Source organism: Macaca mulatta, chromosome 9 (assembly GCF_049350105.2).
Source record: "Macaca mulatta isolate MMU2019108-1 chromosome 9, T2T-MMU8v2.0, whole genome shotgun sequence".
In the NCBI taxonomy this organism is placed as follows: domain Eukaryota; kingdom Metazoa; phylum Chordata; class Mammalia; order Primates; family Cercopithecidae; genus Macaca; species Macaca mulatta.
The window spans coordinates 16,758,936-16,776,530 of record NC_133414.1 but is presented as its reverse complement, the minus strand read 5'-3'; the positions used below and the strand labels follow the sequence as shown (position 1 = coordinate 16,776,530).

The following is a 17,595-nucleotide window of genomic DNA, read 5'->3' as shown; positions in this document are numbered from 1 at the left end:
AAATTAGTCAGGTGTGGTGGTGCATGCCTGTAGTCCTAACTACTCAGGAGGCTGAGGTAAGAGGATGGCTTGAGCCCGGGAGGCAGAGGTTACAGTGAGCTGAGATCACACCACTGCACTCCAGCCTGGGGCACACAGCAAGACTCTGTCTCAAAAAAAAAACAAACAAACAAAAAAAAAACCTGGAGTCTGATGTGGTTGAAAAGGCCATACTCTTTCCTTCACTCTTTCCTTTTCCATCCTGCAGAGTGAAAAGAGTTCAAGCGAGGCATGATCCTGCCTGCTAAACATAGAGACAGTGGCTCCAGCTGCACAGATGCTGGGCTGCAGCCCAGGACAGCATGCCTGTGCCTCCCCATCCTAAGTCACTTTTTTTTTTTTTTTTAAATGGCGTCTCGCTCTCTGTCCAGGCTGGAGTGCAATGGCACGATCTCGGCTCACTGCAACCTCCGACTCCTGGGTTCAAGCGATTCTCCTGCCTCAGCCTCCCGAGAAGCTGGGATTACAGGCACATGCCACCATACCCAGCTAATTTTTTGTACTTTTAGTAGAGACGGGTTTTCACCATGTTGGCCAGGATGGTCTCGATCTCCTGACCTCGTGATCCACCCACCTCAACCTCCCAAAGTGCTGGGATTACAGGCGTGAGCGCCCGGCCCCCTAAATTACCATTTTTAATCTCCCTGAGGCAGAAGCTGAGATGGAAGCCTGGCCATTAAATGAAGGGCAGGGATGGATAAAGCCCAGCTAGCAAAAAGATAGTTCCAGATTAAAAGACTATGCTAAGCATGCTATCTGGCTTTGGTTACAGCCCAGATGAAGATGACGCTATTCTTGGTACCCTTAAGTAGAGCTTGTTTCTTTAACTTCAGCCTCATACTGTGGTGTTTGACACATCCTGTTCTTCATTCTTTTAGGTGGGTCTAGTTCTGGTAAAGATATAATTCTGTATGACTCAATCTTTGGCTTGTGCTCCACTTTGTTTTTCTCTTTTTTGGTTGACCCAGGTCACAACATATCCATAAATATAAAAGGGAAAATGGAAGAACCAAAGAGAGCTCTCTTCAAAGCAGGCCCAAGTTGGTCTTATTTTTTTCACCACGCATTTGTGATATCTAAGGGTGCAGGCAGATGGTTTCTGCTGATGCTTCTTTTTCTCATACTCTTCATTTCTTCAGTATCCAGAGCAATTGATTTTAAAATTATTCTGAAGTGCATCAGGATTCTGGGGGTGGGAAGATAACCCGGGCAGGTGACATCTTCCGATCTTTATTGAGTCATGTATTCAGGTCTCAGGCAATTACTGTTTCAAAAATGATTCCACCTTTTTTTAGAAAAAAATAATGTTGGCTGGGCATGGTGGCTCACAGCTATAACCCCAGCACTTTGGGAAACTCAGGCAAGAGGATCACCTGAGCCCAGGAGTTGGAGACCAGCTTGGGCAACATAGTGAGACCGCTCCACTAAAAAAAAAAAAAAAAAAAAAAAAAACCGTCACATGTGGTAGTGTGCGCCTGTAGTCCCAGCTACTCAGGAGACTGAGGCAGGAGCATCACTTGAGCCTGGGAGGTGAAACCGTGATCACACCAGTGCACTCCAGCCTGGGTGACATAGTGAGATGGAGGAAGAAAGAAAGGAAGGAAGGAAGGAAGGAAGGAAGGAAGGAAGGAAGGAAGGAAGGAAGGGAGGGAGGGAGGGAGGGAGGGAGGGAGGGAGGGAGGGAGGGAGGAGGAAAGAGGGAGGAAGGAGGGAGGAAGGAGGGAGGGAGGGAGGGGGGAGGGAAGGAGGGAGGGAGATGGGGGAAGGAAAAAGGAAGAGAGGAAAGAAGGAAGGAGGAAAAGAAAGAAAGAAGAAAAAGAAGAAAAAAAGAAGGAAAGAGGAAAAGAGTGTTTTAAAAAAAGAAAACCATAATGTTTGGAAACCATTTTCCTAGGCAGTGACAGGAGGGGTTTATTCATAGCTAGTTGTGTGATTGTGCTTTAGAAAAAAAAAGATGTAACAGAGAGCACTGGGCAGAGGAAGAGGATGATAGCCGCACTCCTGGAACAGAGCCATTTCCCAGCGTCGGGAGTGTGGACTCACACCAGAGGGAGAAAACGGATAGGAACCTGGATCCACTCAGCATCTTCTGGGGTGGCAGCGAAATCCTACGCTGGCTTTCAAGGTAAGGCTTAGGGAGCGCGAATGTTCCTAAAATTGAGTTATTTGAGGGATTAAAAAAATTAACAGCTGCCCTCAACACTGCGACTCAGAGGAAAAAGAGAAACTCACGCAAAGAGAGAGGGTCACCGCTTCCAGATCTACATCTGACGGTTTGATGTCCTCACAGAAGGTGGAGCCAGAAGGCCCTCAGGGGTCACGTGGTCCAATCTCCTCCTTTGCAGATTTAATGCAAGGTTAAAACTGAGGTTGGCTTCATTGTCCACACAGAGGTGACCTAAATTGGTGATATGCAGTAGCGTCCAGCCTAGCCCAAGTGGAGCCCTTTCAAAATGGATTTTCTACTCTAAAAAAAGAATTATTTTGAGGACCTTCAGAAATAATACATCAGGAGCAGGATCTAACTGGGGAATCTTTTCCCATGCTTTTTGCCCTACATATGGATTTCCTGGCACCATCTATCCAAAGCATTCCACACCGAAGATATGTGGGGGCGTGATGGCTGAAAAATATCTATGCATGAATTACATGTTGCTATTTTTAATCTGAATCTGCCTTAACTATTTCCCCTTCCCTTCTTTATTGGAGAATGTGGGCAAATTCTGTTAAGCAATAATTTCCTGTTGATTAAGAGTTAGGTTTAGTCCATTGTTCTCTCGCCTGTGTTTCCATTGACTCCTGTTGCTCATATTCAGGTCTTTAAAGGCTGCTGTCAGAGAGGATGAAGTCTCTAACGATACTGTGTGCTGTTTTAGTCTATTCAATGTCATGCATGCCCTATTTAGCAGTTATGTCTCAAGTACTACGTAATAAGCACTGATCTAGTCTGGATGTTTGTCCCACTCAGTTCTCATGTTGCAATGTCATCCCAGTGTTGGAGGTGGGGCCTGGTGGGAGGTGTTTGGGTCATGGCGGCAGATTCCTTGTGGCTTGGTGCCATCCTCGCAATACTGAGTTCTTTCACGTGAAATCGGCTTGTTTGAAAGTGCATGGACCAGGCACAGCGGCTCACGCCTATAATCCCAACACTTTGGGAGACCAAGGCAGGTGGATCACTTGAGCTCAGGAGTTTGAGACCAGCCTGGGCAACATAGCAAGACCTCATCTCTACTAAAAATTTGAAAAAATCGGCCGGACGCGGTGGCTCATGCTTGTAATCCCAGCACTTTGGGAGGCTAAGGCGGGAGGATCACGAGGTCAGGAGTTTGAGACCAGCCTGGCCATCACAGTGAAACCTCATCTCCACTAAAAATACAAAAATCATCTGGGCGTGGAGGTGGGCGCCTGTAATCCCAGCTACTTGGGAGGCTGAGGCAGGAAAATTGCTTGAACCTGGGAGGCGGAGGTTGCAGTGAGTTGAGATCGCACCGCTGCACTCCAGCCTGGGCAACAGAGCTAGACTCCGTCTCAAAAAAAAAAAAAGTAAAAATAATTAGCTGGGCATAGTGGCATGTGCCCATAGTCCCAGTTACTGAGGAGGCTGAGGCAGGAGGATTGCTTCAACCTGGAAGATCGAGACTGCAGTGAGCCCATGATTGCACCACTGCACTCCAGCCCAGGCGACAGAGCAAGACTCTGTCTCAGTCAATCAATAAGTGTGGCACATGCCCGTCTTGCTTCCACTCTCACTATGTGACGTGACTGCTCCCACGTCACCTTCCACTGAGAATAAAAGCTCCCTGAGGCTTCCCCAGAAGCCAAGCGGATGCCAGTGCCGTGCCTATACAGCCTGCAGAACCATGAGCCAATTAAGCCTCTTTTCTGTGTGAATCACCCAGTCTTAGGTATGTCCTTATAGCAACACAAGAACAGCCAACACAAGCACAAAATAAAGTCCTGGAGATAGAGAGATAAGTACAACAGGGTTCTGTCCTCACAGCTCACTCGTGCAAGAAGTCCCAGCAATAAATGTGGTGGATAATTTTCCAGTTTGGTTTGGGATTATCTCACCTTGTTCGAACCACAAAAGGTGAAACAATTTCAGATTGTAAGTTGTTATGGTCATGCCGATGGTCAGGATGCAGACAGAAAAGTTCAAGCCATTCCAAGGACTGTGCTGGTCAGCGTAAGATATACAGAGATGCACTGAGGCCTGGCATGGATAAATAAAGATTGTATGCCTATGGAAAAATGTATGGGGCCATAAGAGACAAGCCATCTTTCCCCACGTGCTGTAACAGCCCTAGGGAAAAAAGCCCAGTGGGATCCTGTACTGGTCCATTTTCACACTGCTGATAAAGACATCCCCAGGACTGGGTAATTTATACAGAAAAAGAGGTTTAACGGACTCACAGTTCCACGTGGCCGGGGAGGCCTCACAATCATGGCGGAAGGCAAAAGCCACATCTTACATGGCGGCACATAAGAGAGAATCAGAATCAAGCGAAAGGGGAAACCCCTTATAAAATCATCAGCTCTGGCCCAGCACGGTGGCTCATGCCTGTAATCCCAGCATTTTCAGATGCCGAGGCGGGTGGATCACCTGAGGTCAGGAGTTCGAAACCAGCCTGGGCAACATGGCGAAACCCCATCTCTACTAAAAATACAAAAAATTAGCAGGGCATGCTGGCAGGCACCTGTAATCCCAGCTATTGAGCGACTGAGGCAGGAGAATTGCTTAAACCTGGGAGGCAGAGGTTGCAGTGAGCCGAGATCATGCTACTGCAGTCCAGCCTGCATGACAGAGCGAGACTCTGTCTCAAAAAAAAATTCATCACATTTCTTGAGACTATGAGAATAGTATGGAGGAAACTGCCCCCATGATTTAATTATCTCCCACCTGAGGAATTATGGGAGCTACAATTCAAGATGAAATTTGGGTGGGGACACAGCCATGCCATTTCAGATCCTCTGAAGGACTTGGGTAGGGAAAGGAGGTCTATGAGAGAGCTGAGCGCCAACTCAGCTGCTGCAGCTGACACCTTATTCAGATACCTTGAAATTGACCTTGACCCTTCTGGGCCTTTTCATAAGAACAAAAGAGCTACTGAGAGTGCAGCCACCAGGCCAGCCAAGTCGTGGCTTGAGAAAGTTATCCGCATTATTGCATCCTTCTCCCTCCAAATCTTTCCTACGGAGAAATGCCTGGCCTTTGAGAATCTTCTACGGGGGGACCAGGGGTATGAAGTTAGTATTGACAAACGTTCTAATCTGCAGTTTTTCTCTTTTCTTTTTGTTCATGTACTCCATCAATAGATGTTTTCTTTTCTTTTTTTTTTTTTTTTTTTTTGTTAAGCCTGGGATTAAAGAGTGCTTCATTTGAGTCAGCCACTCGGCTGTATGAGGGAGAACTGAAACTGAGTAGAAATTATTCATGTGAGCCCCCAGGAGCCACCCAAATGTGTGGCAACTCAGGAATGCCATAATGGAGGTGTACAGAAAGTGCTCCGTGACAGCTCACCCTGCCCTGGTTATTTAAAAAGAAAGTGAGGTGTGATTTGAGCTATCAGTACAACAGGTAATTGAGAAAGTGTTGATGAAATAAACCTTCTCTCCTCATCTCTAATTACCCACAGCCCAAAGGAATTATTCTTTTCACAGTCAGACACAAAGAGCACTCTCTTCCTTGTAAAAGAGAGAGGGGCTGGGCACAGTGGCTCACACCTGTAATCCCAGCACTATGAGAGACCAAGGCAAGAGAATCACTTGAGCCCAGAAGTTCAAGACCAGCTTGGGCAACATAGTGAGACCCCCATCTCTACAAAAAAAAAAAAAAAAAAAAAAAAAAATTTAATTAACTGAACATGGTGGCGTGCCTCTGTGGTCTGAGTTACTGGGATGCTGAGGTGGGAGGATGGCTTGAGCCCAGGAGGTTGAGGCTGCAGTGAGCCATGATTGTGCCACTGTATTCTAGCCTGGGCAACAGAGTGAGAGGCTATCTCAAAAAAGAAAAAAGAGAGAGATTGAGGATTTGAAAATAAGGCTTAGGAATATAGAGCTCACAAATGCTGGGGATGAGACTCAGATCTCTCTCTGGTAATCAGTAGAGGGAAAAGCATTCCATGGGTGTATAGATGTGATTGATGGAGCAGAACCAAAACTTATGTAAATTTCCTACTTACTGTAATGACTACAGGTAGAGATCTAATTTAGACCTAGACATTTTTAATTCTTGGAAGAATCATTTAAGTTGCAAAAATGTAAGGTATTTAGCATCTACTGTCCTAAGAGAAAGGTCTACTATGACCTATTATCTTTGGTTTGGCAAAATTGTCTTCCCAGGGAATGGTGTAATCTACTTAAGGTTCCGGCCCATTGAAAGAATAGAGACCTACATCCCAGTCTTTCTCTGCAGCATTTAAAGTTAGGGAAACAGGCTGGGTGCAGTGGCTCATGCATGTAATCCCAGCACACTAGGAGGCTTAGGCAGAAGGATGGCTTCAGTCCAGGAGTTTGAGACCAGCCTGGGGAAAATGGTATACCTTTTTTTTTTTATTTAGCTGGGCATGGTGGCATGCACCTGTAGTCCTAGCTACTCAGGAGGCTGAAGCAGGAGGATCACTTAAGCTCAGGAGTTCAAGGCTGCAGTGAACTTTGATGGCACCACTGCACTTCAGCCTGAGTAACAGAGCAAGACCTTGTCTCAAAATAAATAAATAAAAATGAAGTGAGTGAAACCTATGGATGGGGCCTGTTAGCTATAAGAAAAAAAAAAAAAAAACCCCACAAAACAAAACAACCACATAGCAATAAAGGGCTACAAATCCATAAAGCAAAGTGACCATAGCATTGAGAGAAATGAGACCGGCGAGGAGGCCACTGCTGTGAGTCAGAAGGGGAGACGTAGGCAGGAGTCGTCCTGTCCGTGAAGTAGCAGAACGTCATCCTGGGGCAGGAGCTGTCTGCCTATGAGAATCCTAAGTGCAGCCACTGCCAGTCAACAACAGTAGTGAAGAACACAAGTCCCCATAGCAGCTGCAATGCTAGGTCCCTGCCCCGGGGGCAGAGAGGCCTGTTCTGAAGTAACCAACTCCTGGGAGATACTGAAATATTTTCCAGCCCCCTCATCCAAACCACCCGTTAAGCATGGTAGGCTGGGAGCAGGAAATTCCAGGCCAAAGACTCCTGGCTGCAGTGGGCACCGTGGGACTGAGAGAGAGGAGAAGGTTAAACCGCACCAACTTTTTTTTTTTTCTTTTTTTGAGACAGAGTTTCGCTTTTGTTGCCCTGGCTGGAGTGCAATGGCACGATCTCGGCTCACTGCAACCTCCACCTCCCAGTTTCGAGAGATTCTTCTGCCTCAGCCTCCCAAGTAACTGGGATTACAGGCATGCGCCATTATGCCTGGCTAATTTTTGTATTTTTAGTAGAGATGGGGTTTCTCCATGTTGGTCAGGCTGGTCTTGAACTCCTGTCCTCAGGTGATCCACCCGCCTCGGCCTCCCAAAATGCTGGGATTATAGGCGTGAGCCACCCCGCCCAGGCAGAACTACTCCAGCTTTTTTTTTTTTTTTTTTTTTTTTTTTTTTGAGACGGAGTCTCGCTCTGTCGCCCAGACTGGAGTGCAGTGGCGCGATCTCGGCTCACTGCAAGCTCCGCCTCCCGGGTTCACGCCATTCTCCTGCCTCAACCTCCGGAGTAGCTGGGACTACAGGCGCCCGCCACCACGCCCGGCTAATTTCTTTTTGTATTTTTAGTAGAGACGGGGTTTCACCGTGTTAGCCAGGATGGTCTCGATCTCCTGACCTCGTGATCCGCCCGCCTCGGCCTCCCAAAGTGCTGGGATTACAGGCTTGAGCCACCGCGCCCGGCCTACTCCAGCTTTTTATGTCATGTTAGGGTGGGCACCGATCATGGAGGCACTATCGGGTGGGGGGGACATTAATTTGTAAAGCTGAGTTAAAAGTCTTCTGGGACTCTAGAGACCTGGGGTGTGGAGGTGGCAGACTCTCTGTAACAGAGTCCAGAATGCCAGGACTGGGAAGGCGCAGATGCGGACTCAGGACCATCCCTTCTTGTGTAAACATAAGGCCTGGAGTGCCACAAGCAAGGAGAGGCATTGTTCACAACATTCTTGTTTTGTTTTGTTTTGAGACGGAGTTTTACTCTGTCACCCAGGCTGGAGTGGTGCAATGGCGTGATCTTGGCTTACTGCAACCTCCGCCTCCTGGGTTCAAGCGATTATCCTGCCTCACCCTCCCAAGCATCTGGGATTACAGGCCCCTGACACCACGCCCAGCTAATTTTTGTATTTTTCATAGAGACGGGGTTTCACCATGTTGGCCAGGCTGGTATTGAACTTGTGACCTCAGGTGATCCATCCTCCTCGGCCTCCCAAAATGTTGGGATTACGGGTGTGAGCCACTACACCCAGTCCACAACTCTTTTTTAAATTTGTTTTTTATTGGCCAGGTGAGGTGGTTCACACCTGTAATCCCAGCACTTTGGGAGGCCATCGCAGGCGGATCACCTGAGGTCAGGAGTTTTAAACTAGCCTGGCCAACGTGGTGAAACCTGTCTCTACCAAAAATATAAAAAAACTTAGCTGGGCATGGTGGCACGTGCCTGTAATCCCAGCTACTCAGGAGGCTGAGGCAGGAGAAGCCTTGAACCCAGGAGGTGAGGATTGCAGTGAGCCAAGATTGTGCCATTGCACTCCAACCTGGGCGACAGAGCAAGACTCCATCTCAAAAATAAAAAAAAATAAAAAAAATAAAATATATATATATATATATATATATATATATATATATGTGTGTGTGTTTGTTTTTTGAGAGACAAGGTCTTGCTCTGCCGCCCAGGCTGGAGTGCAAAGGCATGATTACAACTGACTGCAGCCTCAAACTCCTGGGCTCAAGCCATCTTCCTGCCTCAGCCTCCCAAGCAGCTGGTATGATATGTGCACGCCGCCACAGCTGGCTAATTTTTAAAAATATTTTTGGAAAGACGGGTTCTCACTATGTTGCCCAAGCTGGTCTCAAACTCCTGATCTCAAGTGATCCTCTTGCCTCAGCCTCCCAAAGCACTGGGATTACAGGTGTGGGCCACTGCACCCGGCCCTACGCTTCTCAAGTCTTGATTCTAATCTGGAAACAGAAAGATGACCTTCACAGACTGATGCCACCGGGCAAGAGGTAGGTAGTCCGCTGCCTCCTGGACACGTTCTTCCTGCCCAGGATTCTGCTGATAATGCTGAATCTTCACGTGCCCATCCAAAGGCTCATTGGTGACCTGGGGCAACCTGTGACCAGGCACAAACACTGACGGAGCCGTTCGCCTGGAAGAAGTCAGACTTGAGCCTGAGACCAACTGCATCCGCCTGGCGGTGTCCAGGAGTCGCTAGTACAGGAGTTCAGAACCACATACTCCCTAAAGACCTAGTTAAGCTTCTCAGCCCTAGTCTGTCTGAAACCAAGGCTGAGAATCTAGAACAGCAAGGGAAAATTCTAGGCTAGAAGGTCAGGAGAAAGGAACCATCGTCAGGTTGTGAAATACAGGATCAAAGCCAAACGCAAGAAGTCACACAAGAATAAACTGAAAAGCAAGCAGTGCAGAGCCAGGAATGAAATGGCCCTGACTTAATGGTCCAAATTCAAGGTTGTGAGTCAGAGCTAGAGCCCGCTTAGGAAGCGTGAATGCCCGGGCAGAATGTAAAACAACACGACAGGCTGACCTGCTGGTGGTAATTCCAAGCCAGCGTTTTTTATCTACACTCATCAGCTCAGTATTCTCTCCTTTACTCATCCAAAAATTAAGAAAGTTTTGGCCAGGCATGGTGGCTCATGCCTGTAATTCCAGCACTTTGGGAGGCTGAGGCAGGTGGCTCACTGGAGGTGAGGAGTTCAAGGCCAGCCTGGCCAACATGGTAAAATCCTGTCTCTACTAAAAATACAAAAATTAGCCAGGCTTGGTGGCAGGCACCTGTAATCCCAGCTACTCAGGAGGCTGAGGCAGGGGAATTGATTGAACCCGGGAGGCGGAGGTTTCAGTGAGCCAAGATCATACCACTGTACTCCAGCCTGGGCGACAGAGCAAGACTCTGTCAAACAAACAAACAAACAAACAAAACAAAAATTGCAGAAATTGGAAAGGGAACTAGAATTTTAGCTTGTTTGAAACCCTGAACATCTAGCTTCCTATGAAACCCAAGCATGCTCAATCTCTTTCTCTTCCATTAGCCAAAAGGACTTGTAAGTATCATGCTCTTTCTCTTTGAAGAACTGGAGAAATCAGAGGCTCTGAACCTCGTGGAAGAACTCACAGGCAAACCAGGCAAAAGCCGGAGTTTCAACTGCAGTCAGCCTGGCCTTCACTTTCTCTTACACTGCCTTTGCCCTCCAGAGAGGTTTGGTTCCTGAGAAATCTCCGAAAGGTAAAGCCATACACACATCATTTATTTTAACATTACCTAAATGGAGAGAAAGAAAGAGGAAGTGCGGAAGGCTAGCCGGGCCACCCTATGCTGATTTGAATGAGGGGTAAGCGTGGAAGCAAGAAAGCATCTGATGGAAAATGGGGGTGCAAAGCATTTGATCCAAAATCGCCTGCTAAACTCAAGTCTGAGGGTAGTTTTAGTTTGACTCTTAGAGTCCTAGTAGCTGCTGTCCTATCCCCTAAATATGTCAAAAGTTGGGGTGATGGCTGAGCCCAGAGGCTCCCCCACCCAGTACTTCGGGAGGGGTTGAAGTGAGCCCAGGAGTGGGAGGATTGCTTGAGCCCAGGAGTTCAAGACAAGCCTGGGCAACATAGTGAGACCCCGTCTCCACAAAAACTAAAAAAAAATTAGCCAGATGTGGTGGTGTGCACCTGTGGTCCCAGCTACTTAGGAGGCTGAGGTGGGAGTATTGCTTCAGCCCGGGAGGCTGAGGCTGCAGTGAGCTGTGATCGCGTCCCTGTACTCCAGCCTGGGCAACATAGTGAGACATTGCCTCAAAATGAATTAAAAACAATACAAATTAAAATTTAAAAAACCAAAGTTGGGGTGATGATATGCACTCCAACATTGAAAGAATAAATAAAAGAATGAAGGTACCAACCAATTAACAAAATTTGGAAAGTTGTGTAACATCATCAAAAGGATTATCTTAAGGTACAAGCTAAAAAGTGGCCTCCTGTCATATCATTTCAGGAAGTCAGAGACTACACGCACACTGAGAATGGCTGTCTCAAACGCCCATGCTCCCTGAGCTACTGGCTTACTGAAATTTCCATTACAAACTCTAAGTGTCTCAGGGGTAGTTTTCCAACACCACCATCTTCATGGGCAGACCCATGGCCGGGATGCTGGAGGGGCGGATATGGTGACACATTGTAGACAGTGGAGGACGGGAGGATAGTGGCCTTTAAGTTTTGCATTTCTTAACATTTAAAGAGCAGTTCATTTCTGCACGCTCTATGAATATTTTCTCAAGTGCGGGAGTGGTTTCCCATAGTTTTGCTAAGGAGTTGCACATAGTCAAACACGCTATCTTTCATTTTACTTGTTTTCGAAAAATTCAGTAGTCTAAGAGTTTTCTCCTGAAATATATGTGAAAATCCTGGAGTCGCGCTTCATCTTTAAAAGACAAACTTTAAACTTCCCCATTTGCTTGCTCCAAACAATAAATAATTCTGGAAAAACTAAGTGCAAGTTGAAACATGAAGCATAATTGTAGATGTTAAACAATCCAATATACTCATTGAGAAAATAGGAAAAGATATACTTAGTTGTGTAAAGAACTCACAATTTCATCATGAATATTGGATGCAATTTTAATTTTAAAATGGCAGTATTTCTGCACAACCACATCCATAATCCATATGGTTAAAAAAACAAAAATCTTTTCTAAGCAGTTCATTAATTATCATAGCCATAAAACAATTCTTTTTACTGAGGAAGGAATACATTTTTTGTTAATGCTTTTTCTTTCTTTTTTAGAGACAAAGTCTCACTCTATCACCCAGGCTGGAGTATAGTGGTTTGATCATAGCTCACTGCAGCCTCTAACTCCTGGGCTCAAGTAATCCTCCTGCCTCAGCCTTCCCAGTAGCTGAGACTACAGGCAAGTGCCACCAAGCCCAGCTAATTTTTTTTTTTTTTTTTGAGAGCGAGAGTCTCGCTCTGTTGCCCAGGCTGGAATGCAGTGGCATGATCTTGGCTCACTGCAACCTCAACCTCCCAAGTTCAAGCAACTCTCCTGCCTCAAACTCCTGAGTAGCTAAAATTACAGGCGTGAGCCACCATGCCAGGCTAATATTTTGCATTTTTAGTAGAGATGGGGTTTCATCATGTTGGCCAGTCTGGTTTGGAACTCTTGACCTCAAGTGATCCACTTGCCTGGGATTCCCAAAGTGTTGGGGTTACAGGTGTGAGCCAAAGCGCCAGGCCCTGACTAATTTTTTTAAATTTTATTTTTGTAGAGACAAGGTCTTACTATGCTGCCCAGGCTGGTCTCAAACCCTGGGCTCAAGTGACCCTCCCACCTCAGCCTCCCAAAGCACTGGAATGACAGGCATGAGCCACCATGCCCAGCCTCTATTAACTTTTAAATAGTTGGTTAAAAGATCAGAACTTTTGTTTGATTGATGTTATATGTTATAGGTTGGCAAGGTTATTTTCAATGCCATCTTTTGGTTCAGACCTTCCAAAGTTCTTCCAAAGCCCCAATTTTTCTTGAACTTTCATCCCATCCTAGACCACCATGCTGAAACTCAGACCTCAATCGTAGATCCCAGGTTTTCTGGCTGGAGTTGCCCTTCCTGCCTCTCCTTGCTACTCCCGAAACCCCAAAGCAAACCAGTCTCTTAGGGCCAGCTCACTTCCCATCCTTTCTGGTCCCCCCTTCCTCACCTCCTCACTAGCCCACTCCGCATGGTGTATATAATTTGTATCCACTGTACGTCCTGCCACCAGAACAAGGTTATCCTCCCAGTGGGCAAACCATGGTGTATTCTTTCTTTAATTTCCCATAGGTGCCCAGCTATGATGTCCAGCACTTCATTTGGTGATTTGAAGACCTGGGTTAAAATATCAGCTCTGCCATTTTATTCAAGATTCCCCTGAATTCACATTTATTGGACACTATGATATGTCGAAACTGTGCTCTGATGAGGGAATGAAAAGCTGAATCAGGTGTGGCTACTGCTTTCAAGGTGCTGCAGACTTTGTTGTGTTCCCCCAAGTTCATATGTTGAAGCTATAACCTCCAGTGTGGCTGCATTGGCAGACAGGGCCTCTAAAGGGGTAGTGGACGTTACATGTGTCATCAGGGTGGGGCCCTGAACTGATAGGATTAGTGTTCCTATAAGAAGAGATACCAGAAAGAAAACAAAAAGAAAAAGAAAAGACAGGCCAGGTGCAGTGGCTCTCATCTATAATCCCAGCACTTTGAGAAACTGAGGCAGGAGGATTGCTCAAACCCAGGAGTTTGGGACCAGCCTGGGCAATATAGTAAGATCCCATCTCTACAAAAACTTTTTAAGAAAGAAAGAAAACAGCCGGATGCGGTGGCTCATGCCTGTAATCCCAGCACTTTGGGAGGCTGAGGCAGGCAGATCACGAGGTCAGGAGATTAAGACCATTCTGGCTAAAATGGTGAAACCCCGTCCCTACTAAAAATACAAAAACAAAATTAGCTGGGTGTGGTGGTGCATGCCTGTAATCCCAGCACTTTGGGAGGCTGAGGCAGGCAGATCACGAGGTCAGGAGATTAAGACCATTCTGGCTAAAATGGTGAAACCCCGTCCCTACTAAAAATACAAAAACAAAATTAGCTGGGTGTGGTGGTGCATGCCTGTAGTCCCAGCTACTCAGGAGGCTGAGGTGAGAGAATGGTGTGAACTCGGGAGGCGGAACTTGCAGTGAGCTGAGATGGCGCCACTGCACTCCAGCCTGGGTGACAGAGTGAGACTCTGTCAAAAAAAAAAAAAAAAAGAAAGAAAGAAAGAGAGAGAGAAAGAAAGAAAACAAAAGACACCAAAGCTAATTATTTCTCTCCAAGAACACATACAAAGGAAAGGTCTTGCGAGGTCATAGCGAGAAGGTGGCAGTCTGCAAGTCAGGAAGGGAGCCCTCACCAGAAACTGAATCCCTGCCTCCAGAATGTGAGACACAAATGTCTATTGTTGATGCTTCCTATCTGTGGTACCTCCTCATGGCAGTCCAAGCTGACTAAGACACATGAAGATCAGAGCTTAGAAGTAGGAACAGGCGAGTTGGGCGGGGCAGGCTGTTTTGTTTGCAGGACGTGTCTCACATCGGGTTGTTAAGTCTTCCTTTGCAGCTGTTGTGACCATGAAGCAAGCAGGCCCTCAGGAGTCTGGCCTCACTGCCAGGACTCACAGTGGGAGTCGAGGGACAGGATGGCTGCTCTGTGTCCAGAACATGGGTAACAATTAGTGAACAGGTCGATGGGAGACTGGGGTGACAAGCGACCGGGAAGTCTGAAACTGCTGAAGCCTGTGTGGGTCTACTGGAGGGATCTGACAGGGAGACGACGTGGTCCCAGCCGTGGAGAAGCCAGCCTGGGCTGCTCTGTGGTCCCTGAGACCCTGGCCTGAGGGTTCACCAGCCCCACCATCAATCAGATCTCAGGGTGTTTCTAGGATTCAAGGCCCTCAGGGAGCCCCTGAAAGCAAGGCTCGCTTTCCTAAGCGCTTCAAAGCTCAAGGAGCAAACAGCAGACCTGACCCATCCAGCAATGCTCTCAGCATGGACCCGCTTAGCCTGCTCCCTCCTCAGCCAGTTTGCCCCAGAAACTAAAAATAAAATTGACAACAGAGGAGCATTAAACAGCAAAATCTAGCTGAGGGAGGAGCTGAGGCTTTGAACAACGACAACTGGCACACACCGTGGCCACCTCTGGTTGTCCCGTCCTCCCTGGGCATTGGGAATTTATGGATGGATATTCACTGGAGCGTCTGCTCTGCCAAGAGATAACTCAGCTTTCCTCTAAGCCTCTGTGGTTTTATATTTTTTTGTTTGTTTACTATTTATTCCTCCTCTGCTACATGATAACCATCTCCCTGTATCTCCAGTTCAAATTCCCCAAAGCGAGAATCTAATTTGGTCTTCAGACCCTCTTTGAAGGGCTGCTTTCATACAGGGCTGTTGGATGGTCCTGCCAGCCTGTGAGCTGTCTGCCCTGTCTCCCTGATAGTGACCTGTGGGCAGGGCCCTTTTCCTGCAAGGGGTTGGTGAGAACCCAGGCACACTGAGGCAAGCCTGCCCTGCCTGTATTGGGCGGAATGTACTCAGCTGCTTGCAACAGAATAGCCACATACAACGCGTCTCTATTGCTGCGAGCTCATTTTCCATAGCAAGAAGCCTGCAGGTGGCTGATCCTAGAACTCAGTGGCTCTGCGACCCCACAGAGGACATTTTTCCATCTGCCAAGTGGCTGGACAGTAGTTGCAGCAGTTCAATGAATACATCAAATCCAAAGATTTCCTTGACGCTCCCCTATCCCCACCCTCAGGAGATGTATTGATGTCTCTTTGACAAAAGAGAGCCATAGTCCCACCTCTAGCTGCAAGAGAAGCTGGTGGAGTGAGAAGCTGGTATACACAATGTTGACAGGGGGAAGTGGATTCTAATGACAAGGGAGATGATGAAACATTGTGTAGGCAAATGTCTGCCCTACGAAGTAAACATTTAACTATAGCATGGTACTGCAAGCCCTATAATAACTTGCTAAGACACTGATATGGTTTGGCTATGTCCCCATCCAAATCTCACCTTGAAGTGTAATAATCCCCACATGTCAAGGGTGGAGCCAGGTGGAGATAATTGAATCATGGGGGGCGGTTTCCCCATACTGTTCTCGTGGTAATGAATAAGTCTCACGAGATCTAATGCTTTTATAAAGGGGAGTTCCCCTGTACACGCTCTCTTGCCTGCCGTCACATGAGACGTGACTTTGCTCCTCATTTGCCTTCGGCTATGATCATGAGGCCTTCCCCAGCCATGTGGATGTGAGTCCATTAAACCTTTTTCCTTTATAAATTACACAGTCTCGGGTATGTCTTTATTAGCAGCGTGAGAGCAGGCTGATACAGACACTCCTTGGGATAAGTCACATAACCTCTTCGGGGCTCAGATTCCTAAAATGAAAAATGAAAATGATAGTACTTACATCACAGAGGTGTTGTACAGATTAATATGAAATAAAGTGTAAGAAAGTCTCTATTTCAATACTACTAGATAATGAACACACCTTGGCTCCTTCCTCCCCATCACCTACAGGGTAAATGCACAGTAAATACTTGCTAACCAAATAAACATTGCTTATCTGGAACATTATCCTCTTGAATTTTGTTGGCTATTTGTAAAAAGAAAGAAAATCAAGTCTACATGCAAAGTAAAAGTAAACATGAAAAATTCAAAGGCTGGCAGGCTAGGAATTAATTTAAAATGCAATCATGCTTCATTGTATTTCAAAGAAAGCTAAGTAACTACATTGAAGCCTCCAACATATTTTCCCCCGATCAACTGATTACCCATTGTTTCCCTCCCTTGGGTAGAAACCTTGGAATAATTTGCCATTTCTTCCTGCAACTGGCTCAGCTACACTCTTGATTTTCGGCTTGGTTTTGATTTGGTTTTTTTTCCTCCACTGGAAAGTCCCCAGGATAATCTGGATTTATTTCTCATCTGAAATAAAACACATTAACTGGCAGTATCCCTTTCATACTTCCTTCCTTACGAATGGTTCAAAACAGTCATTAAAATCCATCGCTCTCACCTGCATCTTTGACAACACAATCAGCGGATGCTTCTGCGGTAGAGTCAATGTAGTCACATTTGATTTCGAGACTCTTTATCAAATTAGCCCTGATTATATCACCTCCCCGTTCCATTTAGGGATCCTTTCCCTGCCAATTATGCAAAAAGACATTTGGTTTCCTTCTTTCTCCTACAACTTGTCATCAGAGGCGCCTGCGACTCTATCCAAGATCCAAGAATTCTTCCTTTAATTCAGAATTCATCTCAGAGCCCACTTCCTCCAGAAAACTCGCACCAGCCGCGGTGTGAAGTCCTATCTGTCCCACAAAACAAGACCATCTGAATTCTTGGCCTTCAACAGTCTGAAAAACCAAGAGATAGCAATAAACCTTTTTCTCTGGAATGTAAACTCTTCCAGGCTTGGTGTGATGCCTGAGTGTAGTAATTTTACACATCCACCACAGTGGGTACTAAAAATTCACTCCAGTCATAAATCTTCAATCTGCTACCCAGTGCCAAGCCCACACCCACCTTCAGTTCTGGAGTTTCCAATGGCTTATGGGGCCTCCCCATACTCTAGGGCTTCTGGTTCCTCCAGAGTCAAGATGGTTGGGCAAGAGGGATTCATGGAAATGGTATAGCTGTTTTTTCCTCTCTCTCTTTTTTCCTTTGAGAAAAGGCCTCTTTCATCTGGGCTGGAGTGTGCTGATGCACGGCTCACGGCAGCCTTAACCTCCTGGGCTCTAGCAATTCTCCTGCCTCAGCCTCCTGAGTAGTTGGAACTATCGCTGCAT

General features: G+C 46.6%; 1 long non-coding RNA gene across 2 annotated transcripts; it reads left to right on the top strand.

The window, feature by feature from the left end:
• Window positions 1-1,803: 1,803 nt before the first annotated feature.
• On the top strand, window positions 1,804-16,419 carry LOC144331080 (uncharacterized). Of its 2 annotated transcripts, XR_013397936.1 has the most exons (3): window positions 1,804-2,164; window positions 10,318-10,471; window positions 13,051-16,419. It is a non-coding gene; the product is annotated as an uncharacterized LOC144331080 (long non-coding RNA). The 2 variants fall into 2 exon arrangements; XR_013397935.1 differs by having other exon boundaries at window positions 10,318-16,419.
• The last annotated feature ends 1,176 nt before the right edge of the window (window positions 16,420-17,595 follow it).